We start from the raw sequence: 13,383 nt of genomic DNA, 5'->3' as shown, positions 1-13,383 counted from the left end.
CCTGATTACGTTTGTGAAAAATTCTTCCCTTCCTTTCCCCCAAAATGTCTTTACTCCCAGAAGTGTGAAGAATAACAGAAAGCAAAAAGAACCTAAGTGCATTCTTATATTCCAACTATTTTACTAGGTGCCATCATTTTATTAGTCTCTCAATTTATGGAAAGAAGCACAGGAATTCATAGCTTTCAATGGCATTTTAATCCTGTGTTTTAAAGCATCACTCTGCAGCTTGCTCTCTGTGTTTTCCATGACACTGAAGTCTGTTCTTGCTTGTAGTTAATTTTCAGCTTGGCTGACTGACTTTTGATGTTCCTGCTGAAAGTGTCTGTGGTGCTGCATCCTTCTGGGAAATCGACTATAGTGACTGTTTATTTCATCTCTATTATCACACCACTCTGCATATATTATCTTATGGATGTCTGCAGCACTTCTGTTCCAGTTTGCTGAACTGCTTATCCTGGAAAAGTCAAAGTCACTGGGAGAAAGTACTTATTCAGACAATGCATGTTAATTCAACAAGGAGAGTCTCTGATTAACACAGCAGGACTGAGTTCTTGTGAGTACTCTGCATTCTGAAGCTGAGTGCTGATTAAATCAGGAAAAAAGCCTCTGTTGCCTTGCTAAACAGGACCTGGGCAGTCAGCCTGCAGCTGCCATTCAGCTGAACTTGCCAGACTTTGGCAAGAGATAGAGCTGGCTAAAGAAAGTTTCTCAAGCCTCAGCAAGAGTAATTTCCTTTCCATCTGCCATTGTGGAACATGGTTTGATTGACTCAGCCAGCAAATCTTGTCAGTTCCTGGAAAAATGATGCCTTTGTAGTATCACTTGACCTAGGTTCTTCTCATGCCATTAGCAGCACAGTTTCCAGGAGCTTTTAGTCCATCTACTTTCCTCAAAGGTGCCACCATGCTATAATTTTAGTCCTGCTAGTTGTCCAGTGCAGAAGGAAAAAATCCAGCATAGTTATGTATTGTCCTATAGTTATGTATTGGCTGTGATGCTAATCTGAGACTCTAGGTTGAGTAACAAAATTCCCAGCATCATAGGATATCCAGTTTGGACAGAAGTGTGACTTCTCCAGAAATAACATCAGTTCCTTCCTACAGCTTTAATTTTGCTTTGCCTGCACACCCAAAGACCATGAAGTGGCTGTATCAGCTGTTCAGTCAGTCCTCTCATCTGAAAAGATCAGCACAATGGGAAACACGGTTTGCTCAGAAGGCCTGATCCCGTCTGAGCAAACAGGAAATTTAGCATTAACTGATACCTGAGCTGCTAAATTAAAAGAAAAAGCAAATCCACTGAAATCCTCCTTTTATTCCATCTATTTTTAATTTTCAAACTTTCCTTTGATCAGGATGAGGAGAGCTAAAATACACACATTTTAAAAATACAGTAAATGAGAACTGGCTGGAGAACTCTTTCTAACTACATCAGTGGATAAACACCAGGGAAATGGAATTGGTGCATTAGCCAAAGACTGACTACACAGAAGCAAACGGCCACGAATACATTTAGGAATATATTAAAATAATTATTCTAATCTTCAGATGTGAGAACAGCTTTCTAAAGCTTTGTAATAAACCTAAGATATTAAGCTTGATTAGTTTATGATCATGTTTAAACATAATTTCTGACACTGACTTGATATTTTAGGGAGCCCCTTCCAGAACTGAATCCTCTATTGCCATCTCTCTATGCTGAGGTCCCTGACAAAACATAATTTCCAAGTAATAAAAATTACATAGGAAATAACATATGAAATCTAATTGTTTAACTGTGTGCTGTTCTCCTTTCCAAACCCAAATATGCGGATTCTAACCATATATCTCTATTCACAATTAACTATCTACTCTAGTACCAGAAATCAAGGCTAATTCTAGGCCTTCATGGAACCAGACAACTTCTGTCTTACACAATAGCTAACATGAGCTTTACACCCTGTACAAAGATATCTCCAAAATACCTTGCAACTAAATTGGAGATACCAAAACTGTGTAATTTGGGATTATAACCTCTGTGTTTCTGCAACAGAGATGTAGCAGCCTTTGAGTTTAACACATTAAGGGTAGATTCCTGGGAGGAACAGCTCTGTGTGTATTCCTATAACTAGAAATTCCAACACTTACAGGAAGATTCAGCACTAAAAGATACATTACATTTTTTTGTTAGGAATGTTAAAGATTTTTCAAAATTCATTTTTCCCCATCTTTCTAGTATACTTGACACTAAGTTAGTTGAGGGTTAAGTACTCACTCTTACTGGAGCCAATAGCTAACATGTTTGGAAGTCCAGTTAATTTCTTAAGCTATATTAGCTTAATGAAGCATGTATAGGCTCCCAGTCTTTTGCACTTATATGACAACTTGTCATTAATATTAATTAATGACACATCAGTGCACATTTGAAGTGAATGATGAAAATGATCAACCAGCCGTGAAAATGCATTAAAACAACACTCAAGCAAGGCATCAGAAAGGCAGAACCTAGATAAACATGCACCAGGTTTTTGCTGTGGTAAGTTGAACAATAATTGTTTTTACATTGTAGGAGGCCCCAAATGGATTTGACTGATTGCTTCTGCTTTCCCAGCTTGCTGCTGTTTCTTCCCTTTTTTAAAGATATTTCCTCAGTGATGCATAGAATGGAAGACAGAAATGAGTAATGGTGCCAGAAATATGGGAAATGCAGATGATACCAGAAAAAATCAGAAAAAAATTTTCTACATCTGTCCATAGATCAGAAGTTTAGAGACCAGGTTAGGGTGTTTTCAGCCATTCACTCCTTCCTCAAACTGATGATAAAGGATTGGGAGAACAGATTTGACAATATTTAGTCAGGTGCTCAGTGTGAGCCAGAAAGCATAACAGTATTTTAGGAAGAAAAATTCCTGTTCCTCCTCTGCCTTCTCTTTATATAATTTGTTGTGCCTGTTCTTTTACTGCTGCTTTGAATTGTGTTCATGGAAAAAATAATAGATACTGTAATGGCACTTTGTACTTCAGTCAAACTTTTCAGACAAGGGTCTCAAAGCACCATTTAAAGTTGCTAATTCCAGGCGTATTTCCAGCAGATGCGTCTACATGTGGACCAAAGCAACTTCTGCATGGTTCTGTGGGTCCAAGGAATGTCAGGGGTTATATAACCACAGGGTGGTTATAACATGAATTGTGGGTTGAGAGAATTTGTTGCTAAGAGAGAATTTGTGAGAGGTAAGTTTTGTATGTCAGCATTTAAGGGGGAAATGGGCTTAAAATGGGAATGAATATGCACATTTTGACTTCACAGCCCTGCAGAAAACAATGGGAAGAGGCTACTGACAGCAGTAGTTCTTCAGCTGGATAAATGGTCCTAAACCTGGAAAGCTCTGTAATGCCTTTTAATTGGGTTGCACAATGGCTCTACAGGAAATAAAATTAAAAAGTAGCCAAACCTTAAGGGGGAAAACACAGATACTTTGAATTCAGTAACAAAATTCTCAGGATTTCATTTTGAAAAGAATCCCAATTGTTGGAAGAAAGAGGGTAGACTTAGGAAAAGAAAAATTCCTTATACTAAAATTCAGCAGATTGCAAAATATTTGATAAATGAAACATTGAAAATGCTATTCCACGAGCTGATAAAATTTTCTTCAACAAAGCTTTTGTGAAAATATTGCTATGTGTTGGATGAAATAATAGGCCTTTTAAAGCTTTTAAATTTTTCTACACTTCTGTTACAAAAGACACAAAAATCAATTCTTTCCAGTAGTTCACAGAATAATTTCACTTTACTAAACTAGAAATGTGCCTTTTCACTTGGCTGTGTCCATTTAAGACATTCTAATAAAGTATGTTTGACTATAAAAATTTCTACCACATTATTTCAATAATCAAATGATCTCACACTTTTTTGGGTAAAATTAATCTCATTCTAACAGTGTGTCTTAGCTAGGAGAGAGCTGGGGTTTTCTTGCAATACTACCATAAAGCACAAATTTATTTTTATTTAATGTAATAAGGATGCAAGGGCTGAGACAGGAACCTTGCTTCTGTAGAAGTAATTCTTTTCTTATGCACTGCAAATGAAGAATTTTGTGATCTGCTTTTGGTGATTGGAAATTCAAAAGTAAACCTCTCAAAGCACTTAATTTTAAATCAAATATGATTAAGCACCTCAAATGTTTAGTATATGACTGGCAATTTGACTTCACCGAAAAGAAAATTGAAGGAACATGAAGAGTTAAGAAGAAAGGTTGGACAAATGACTTAGGAGTAATCCTGACCGAAGCAAATTCTCTTCAACCTGCTGATTTGATGGGGCTGGGAATTCACCTTGAAGTGAAACTAAAAGTGCAAAGATTCTCCTAAGTGTTTGTGCTGTCTGGCAACACAGAACCCCTAGTAGCAGGAGCACACATTAAAACATCAAAGCCTTTATTTGCTCTGTGCCAGTTCAAGGTACATTGTGCAGTTCTAAACACTTCAGCATAACTTTCCTAATGTGAGAGTTATTTTCTCCTGTAAAGAACTAGTAGCCATCTTTCTAAAGATAGTGTCATGCTCTCCTAAATTGCTTGTTCTCACAATAAAATAGACATTTTCTTAGCACAACGAAAATGGCTAATTAAAATTTAAGTAACATAATGAATATCTTGGATGTTTTTAAAAGAAGAAGTACTTGAGGAGTAACAGCTTTTCCTTACAGTTTTTAGTTTTTCTCCTTTACAATCAAGAAACAGCACTTAGGTAAACTCAGTTTTAAAAAAAGTTCTATATTTCATATATAGATGAAAAAAAATAAGTGGTGACAGACAGTAAAAGAAAGAAATGGAAGTATAAACAGCAATAAAACTTACAAGGCAATTTAACTACAGTGTGAGGCCTGATTTCTACACGGTTGGGTCCTCAGTTTTTATGCTCACCCATGCTGAATGACATGCAGAGCAGAAGAGTGTGCCTAAATCCTGGTGATTTCACTGGGATGTTCACAACTGAAAAGCTGGCAGGTGCCACCAGGACTAAGGATGGACTAAATTAAATGGTTTTGACCATGTGTTATTTCACATATATTGGTGTTCCATGGAGGACAGCAAACTATTTTCTCAGACCAGAGAACTGAGGAATGAGAGGAGACTTTTACCTCTACATACAGTTGTTCTGAGACTGCACAACTACAGCAGTGTAGTATAAATTCAACAATGTTTTATTATAGACAGTTATTTTTAAATATATTGCCAAACTAGCAACATATATGAATGCACTAAACTTATGGGAGAAAAGTAAAAAATAGTTAAAAAGACCCTTACCACCACAGGAAAATAAATTCCTCCTCTTGTACTTCTAAGTCATGGCCATATTTACCCTAGCTAAAGCAATTTCTTACCACCATTTAGTTAATTCTTATAGCAGATCTCCCAAATATACCTGTTAATTTATCTGAACATGAGGTTCACATGCCATGGACCAACAGAGGCAAGCCTGGCCAGGTCTCTGATGCTGCCTTACGTGTCTCACGCTCCATGTGGAAAGCCCATTACTGTGCCTTCAAAAGTAATTTCTAAATACAAATGCAGCGGCAAGCAGATTCTTGTCTCCTACCTGTCTTAAAAGATAGGTAATTTCCTTGCCCTGTGCTCCCCTATTTTCCCTAGAATGAAGTATAGGGCAGAATTTTATTTGTTGAGTTATCAGCAGTAACTCAGGCTCACTGCTGACCTAAATTCTTCCTGCTCAGAATCACTGAAGTAGAAAATAATGAAGGCAGTGTTGTTTCTCAAATGCAAAACTTGAAATTACTGGAATGCCTGCAAGTTCAAGGCCTCCAGATTTACTATTCAATTTCTTACAATAAATTCTTATGCAGGAAATTTTACCTATTTGTTAGCTATTCCTGTACTGAACTAGATAGCTTAATATAATAGTTTATCTCTCCTTTTTTTTCTTTTTCCTGAAAGCCCTTGTTATTAAAAAGATTGTGAATATCATTTATGGTGGAAAGAAAATCCACAGTTTTATGCCCAGCTATATATTTTTTATTTTCATGCCCATGTGGAATTTAGTGCTTGAGCACAGCATTATGGAATATATGCAAAGATTTGAATGATATTATGATGTCTTCTGTTGCTGTTTGAATAAAATCATTTGGCCAAAGTAAATATTTGGAACTAAAATATCTTGATCTTCTGCTTTCTTCTTTACAAGGGTGGATATTTTTATGCCAGAAAGATTATTGTTCATGGTGTTTGGTAGTTTTCAAACGATGTATCATTTTGAGCAACATTTCTTTGAGAAACAACCAAACAACTTCATTAAAGCTGGTGCTGGCACGCGTCAGTGCTGCAAACAATCTGCATGACAGCAGCAGCAGTTTTCATCAGTGACATTTTTATTTGACTAGAATAAATTACTCCAGCTAATAGAAATTAAAGCTCTGAGTACAGCTTTAGCCACCCCAGCAGGAAATCTCACCTAGGACAAAGATACCAATATGGCAACCCCCCAGTCCCCCTTGCACACTCAGGTGTGTTAGTAAATATCTTCCTTTTGCTGCTTCTCTTACTTCACTGTGTTTACTGCAGTTGGCCAACTACTGATTTCTGGCTGACATTAGGGAATTTTTTTTGTTTGTTTTAATACACAGGGAGCTGTCTACCTGTCAAAGATTTCCTCTCAGTCCCCAGGGGTGAGAGGAGCTGAACAGCATGGCTGGAGAAAATAAATTGCTGAGGACTGTTCCCTACTATGCCAAATGCAATACAGAAATACAAATGAGAGCAAATAGTGCAGGCAAAGCCTCCCAGCACTGTGCTGCACAGAATGGCTCTAGACAGAAGCAGGAGGAGACTTGACATCCCTGGTGTCCATAAAGGCCAGGGACACCCCATCCTGTCAAGTGTTGTGGCTGCTTTAAGGTATGCTACTGCAATGTTCTTTGGCCTTCATTTCAAAAGCAAACAATGCATGATGAACCTTTAGTTTTACTTACTGATATATCAGAAGAAATTTGAATTATTATGTTTTTTCCCTTACAATGTGGTTTTAGGGGATTTCGGAGGACTGCATATCAAACAAAAGAACAGTTTCTCTTCAAAAAGGGTATCTGCATACCATAGGGATTCATTTTGTTTATGTGAAGGATTTTTGTTCAGCAGCAGCTGTAGCCTGTGCATGTTTGCTTTCCCAGGAAAGTGTTGCTGTCAGCTGCAATAAGATGATGGTTGAGTTTCCCTCTCAACTGCTGCCTCTGCCCTGTTTTGGTGTTATTCATATGTGGTGCTGCTCAAGGCAGGTCTAGGCCCTGTATTGGCTCTGTGTGGACAGTGTCTGTGCAGCCACACTCTGCAGCCAGCTCTGAAGAGAAGGAATGAAGGTGGAGGTTGGGCACTCTGCTAATATGGCTTTTTGCTGCCTCTGAAGTGTTCTGGTTTACATGAAAATAACTACTTTACCATAAGACAAAATTAGGAAATATAAAAGAGCCTGGGTAAGTTGCATAAAGTAGCTGGATTCATATACTGTAAGATATCCTACTAATAGAAGATCTAGCTTTGCTAATGTAATTTTGTATTATTCATATTGCATATTGAATTTTCACTTTTCATATTGAAATTTGTATTTGATCTCATTATTATACTCTCCTAGACTGCCATACCACACCGGGGAGTTGTTAGGTTGAGCATTTGGTCTAGTTTTATTTTCTGATTCCTGCTGTTCCCTTTAGAGGTGTCATTAACATGAGAATTTGGTGCTCTATATTTTCAATCATTTGTGTGCCTCAAAGGGCTCATCAGAACTCATTATTTGAAAGTGTGAGTGTGTGCAATAGAGAGAGAGAGAGAGAGCTATACAGGCATACATATTGTATGTGCATGGTATATATTGGTATGCCTGAAGGGGGAAGTTAATGACTGAAGTCCTGTACATAAAGCAAGAAACTTAAATATGTCATAACTATGTAATTAACTTCCGAGTTCCTCTGAAAATCTAGCTACTCATGCTTAGATAAGTAAGACTTGAAGTCTTTAACTACAGATTCTTATGCATGACTGAACTGCTCTCTAAATGCAGGTATGTGGGTATAATAGAAGTCAAATGAATGTATAAACATTTCCACTTCATTGCATGGCAGTATTACACAAGGCCTGTTCTACGGTGGTATTGAATACTGGGAAAGGATGCCCCTTGAAACAATGCAATTTATACTTTGAAGGTTACCAAAATCAACACTAAGACTAACATTCTTGTTGCTGTTGTTATTATTATTACTATTCTTTCCGGGTAATAATTACTGGCTGTTCTGTTCACTTCTTTCCTTGGTAATACCTAGAGCATTTTCATTAAGTTAGATGTTAATCTTTACAGTATTATCTCTCTTGTATAGTCTCTGTGTGCCTCAGTTGTTTTTTTTTTCTTCACTCTTTTCTTTTTTCTTTTCCTATTTCCTTCCTCATCCCTGACATTGCAGGGCCAAAAGTTTAGACTAACCTTTGCAGAAGGTAACTTGACTTCATTGAAGTGGTCCTTGTGGCTCTGTGTAGTCTGGTGGATGGGTTGCTTGTAGTTCTGTTTCCTTTTCAAGAAAGCTTCCTGATAGCCTCAGATGAGACTGAGTTCTAATTACACTGAAAAAGGGGCATTTTTTATTAGAAGAAATTAATTCCATGGCAAATGGTACTTTTTTTTTCTCACTACAGGGCTTTCTTGTTGTGATAAAAATGACTCTTAAATGGCACAGATCCCCTGTGAACAACATGAGAAACATAAGGAGTAATTCTTACATGGAAACAGATAATTCATTTCAGACACTTTGGAAGAGTTAAAGAAAGACACCCTCCAGTCAGGGATCTAATCAGTAAACCCCCAAATCTATGTGGAGAGCATTATTCATATTTCTTGGATAAAGTAAGAATTCTGGTACTCTATGAACTTCTGCTAAGATCAGTTTTGGTCAAGAAGTTACCTGCTTAGGGAGTGCTGTTCTGCTGCCTGGCTTTCCTACTACAGGAAGAAAATGAGCAGATCAGATCCTGTTTTGTGATCCTCTGCCATTGCATTTTGTATAGAAATGAAATTATGCACCTGGGAAAGACTGGAACCAGCACTGATGGATTCTCCTCCATTACTGCAAATATATTTCCTGTGCAAGAAACTCCCTGGAACTCAACTATAACCCTAGCTTCATCCCTTGAAGCTCAGTGTTAGCCAGCCTACAGGTGTCTGTCATCTCTGCTTCCTCTCTGCTGTAAAGCTGCACTTGTTCACTCGTGCCACAAAAGCAAACGTATTCTCCTGTCCTTTGTAGGCACTTTTCAATATTGTTGGCATCAGCTTGCTTCCCCCCGTTGCCTATGGGCTGCTGTGAGTGCTCTCCAGCAGGCCCAGGTGGCTGGATGTGTGTCCCCTGTTGAGGCAGAGCACAATGCTCAGGACAAGGAAATCAGGAAATGCGCAGTGCTCGGAGAGAGCTGAGATCAAACAGGATGGCTGCTGCTTTCTGCACAGGAACATGAGCTCTGCAGCACATCTGATACATGAGTGTTTGTCTCTCAGTACTGCCAGATGGGTATAAATCTGGCCTCTCAGGATTTGGAGTGCTAAATTTGTCAAGATGGCATTGTGAGTGTATTAGCTGCTGGCTGCTAAACTCTTTGTTCACCAAGAAGGCTGCTCTTGACACTTCCTGATAAGCTCTGTGAAATGTTTGCCATTTTTACTTGCCTTTTTTTTTTTTTTTTTTTTTTTTAAATTTCTAACCAGTGTTTATCTTGCCCAGGACTTAAAACTACATTTGCTTTAAGCTATGTGAAATAACATGTAAGTAAATAACATAAAAATCAATGCAGCGATTTAAACAACATCTTCACTATTTAAATCTGTCTCCAAATTTTCCCACTGCTGTTATACATTTTTGAATATATATGGTCTTTTAAGAAAAATCATATAAGTGTATTAATTTTTATTTCTAGTCCTTGAACATAAGATTTAGCAGTAAGTTTCCATCACAGTCAGGTAAAAACCCTCCCCGGTGCTGCTTATGCCAAGATGTACAGTAATATCAATTGGTTTATTACCTCTATTCTTTCTAAGGTTTTGATTGCAGCCATAAACCCCAAAACGACTCATTAAGCTTTTTTCACTTTTATTTCCATGTGCTTGGAACACTTACAAAAGTCCTAACCTAAGTAAAACTATTCTGAACGTGTTCTAAAAATCAAACCAGGTCCTAGCTCAGTAGAAAGAATTTGTGGTCTTACAAGAAGTCCTTGGTTCTGCACACAGGTTGTCATTAATTTTAGGCTCTCAGAATAAGGGATAAAGTTTAGCATTCCACAAACAACAAGGATAGATCTAATCAAAGAGTAGAACTAAAACTGGCCAGGTTCAAAGACAAGTTTCTGATGTTAAGGTAGCTAGAAAGGTAAATTAACCCCCAAATTTAAATTCGATGAAGTGATGCACAGTCTGAAGTTTTGTGACATACAATAATTTCTGCAGATTAAAATAATTTGCAAGAAAAGAGGAAGAAACATTACCTTGCATGTATTTTGAAGGACGACAAGAGTCTGTCTTTGATGACCATACTTCCTCTCTTTTATGTCCCCTTCTGAAGTATTTTGTTTTTCTTAATGTTTTCTTTTTCACTGAACAATACATATTTGTCTGGGAAGTCAGCTAGTGTAAAGTGGAATAGCTCAATTGAAGTGGACATTCATATTAATTCACACCAGTTCAGGACTACCCTCATGTACCAGGGCTACACAGTCCTTTGAAAAATTACTACAATTTTTTTTTTATATAATAACAGAACACTGTTCTTTGGGCTATGGAAAATAATTCAAGCTTCAAACAACGTTATGTTCAGCAAAAATATTTGGCCTAGAGAGTATGGTGTTGATTTCCCCTACCATAAAAGCAGACTTACTTCTACAACAGCTTAAATAAATTACTTGTTAACATTTACAGCTGTTAACTTACTCACTCATCCCATCACAACAGATCAGTGTCAGCTGGAGTGAAAATTCTCTTAAAGCAACTGCATTTAACAAGACAGGAAAAATTAGTTCTGGAAAGCTGAAACATTCAATTACATGCTGCTGCCTGGGAAGGAACCACTTTCCTTGGCCTGGCAGTCCAGTGAGTTTCCCCAGGCTCTGGGTGAGATGTGCCTGGACATTGTTCTAAGAGTAACACAACTTGAGAAACAACTTGATCCTGGCTCTGAGTGGCTGTCTGAAGAGGTGTGCCTGTCTCAGAGGGGCACTGGAACCAAAGTCCTGCCATAGGAGTTTTATTGGTTTGTTGTATTGTAATTGCTATGAAATGGCAAGGATGGGATCAAAATAAGGAAGTGTCTATTTGATGATAATGCCAATGAAGTACAGTGCATTTTTAACCTCAAATGTATTTACCTTCTCAAACTATTTACCTTCATGGGATGCAAAAGAAAGACAGCATTCTCTTATGGTGATTCAATATTGTTGCTTTTTTGGAGGGGGGGTCCACATCTATGATGGCTGTTCCAAATATTATGAAAACTGTTCCAAATAAAATATGTGGTTCCATTGTATTTGACTAGCAACAGTTTTTAGGCTGCTCTAATAAAAACAGAAAGAAAAGCAAACATGACTTGAATTCTGTCAATGCAAATTAAAAATATGTTAAGAAAAAAATCTGATGTTGGTAATGGTCTCATATAATAAGGTTATAAATAAATTGCTCACTGTTCTCATGTATTTTTAGTAAACAGAATTGGGGATAACACAACAAATCCCCAGTGCCCAATTAAAGTCTCTTAACTAATTTAGCAAATACATTGTAAATGGGTAGCTGGAGATGCTTTAAGTAAACATACATTTCACAGAGGAACTTTAATAGCCAAACAAATGGAAAATCAGTTCAAATGCTTTAGCTTTCTCAATTATCCTAAATAAATTAGTCATAAGAAAACAAACACAATTAACAAGCACAATCATCATACTCTTTTTTTTTTTAAATTCAGATGACAGCGTTTTGCTGTGTGTGTCTTTCATGAATGTCTTAACTGAGAAGCAATTTACAAGGTGTTCTAAGCCTCAGTAGAGTTCTTTTCCCTTTTTACCCAGGGTTGCAATTATTTTGATGTGCTTTGCTTGTTTGGCTTTCAAATTATTTCCAAATGAATGGCAAAAAAACCCCAGCTCACTTCAAAAATCGGAGGCAGTTAACTTGGCGGGGCAGTAACTGTGTGTGTGATTTGAGAAGGAGGCACAGATCTCTGCTGTGCTCCCTCGGCAGGACTGTGCCAGCCACCCGACCGCTGAGACGGAACATCTGCCTTCCCAGGGAACCGTGCTCTGGCACCTTGCCTGCACAAATTCTGTCCTTGTGCAATCCCTGCAAAGAGTGCAAACTGTGCACCAATTAAACAGGACTGAAGGACACACACAGCAGCTGAGCAGCATGTGTGCTGGGTCTGCCTGGGACTGTATCAAGCAGGAAGATCAAGTGTAAAAGGAGACAGCTGTGGAAAACCTACTCAAGAGCGAATAAAATTAACTCAAGTTAACAAATCAGGAGGCAGAAAACAAGAGTACAATGTCTTTTTTTTTTCCTCCAGCACTTAAGACAATAAAGTAATGGATGGAGTAATGGATGGTGACTGAGTTTCTCCTTCTCCTTCCCTCATGACCTTTTTATATATATAAAACATTAGTAATATCCCTATCAATCAGATGTATTTCATTCATGGTACTTTCACTCAAACTCATAAATCAAACAACAGATTCTTCTCCCTTCACTGTGAAAACTTATGCAAACTGCAGGCTTTATGCTTGGATATTCATAGGAACAACCAGACACATGAGCTGTGTATCCAGGTATCAAAAAAGTAGCAGTCAGGATGTCTTGGTCTACAGAAAAACTTAGCATACTCCTCTGAGTTGCATTCTGGTTTATGCTATATGGAAAAAGGAAAGCAAAACATGACTTAATAATTTGGAAAGATTGGTCTCATATGGCATTGGTGAGTCAGTCCCTTAGTCATGATCAAAACTTCAGAGTCATGTATTTTTGAAAAATAGGAGAAAGAGTGAAAAAGAAGGACAAAAATGGTCCTGAATGCTATAAAGAAATGCCTTGTGATGCCAAACAAAAAAGATTGCTGAAGTGAGTTGATGAAAACAATGAAAAACTACTCGATCAAGCTCAAAACCAATATTCTGGACAATTTCACATCCTATCTCAAAAGAGTTAGTCTTTGTAGTAAGAAAAACATAATTCTCATAACTTTAGAAGTAAGATGTGACAGAACGTGTATGGAATAAATAAGTTGTTAATGCATTTAGGAATAGTTATGTCCAAAAAAGATTAAACTCTGAGAGACCTACCAGAATTCCTGCAGGCCAAATTCAGATACAGTTCTTTA

The 13,383-nt window shown here is 37.6% G+C and overlaps 1 long non-coding RNA gene across 1 annotated transcript; it reads right to left on the bottom strand.

Moving 5' to 3' along the window:
• Positions 1-208: 208 nt before the first annotated feature.
• Positions 209-10,825, bottom strand: LOC131560930 (uncharacterized). The gene is made up of 3 exons (XR_009275023.1): positions 10,514-10,825; positions 8,466-8,602; positions 209-1,179 (listed from the first exon to the last, which is right to left on the bottom strand). It is a non-coding gene; the product is annotated as an uncharacterized LOC131560930 (long non-coding RNA).
• Positions 10,826-13,383: the final 2,558 nt, after the last annotated feature.

Source organism: Ammospiza caudacuta, chromosome 8, assembly GCF_027887145.1.
Source record: "Ammospiza caudacuta isolate bAmmCau1 chromosome 8, bAmmCau1.pri, whole genome shotgun sequence".
NCBI classification, from domain to species: Eukaryota; Metazoa; Chordata; class Aves; order Passeriformes; family Passerellidae; genus Ammospiza; species Ammospiza caudacuta.
Note: the sequence above shows the minus strand (reverse complement) of the source record. Positions and strands in the feature narration are given on the sequence as shown.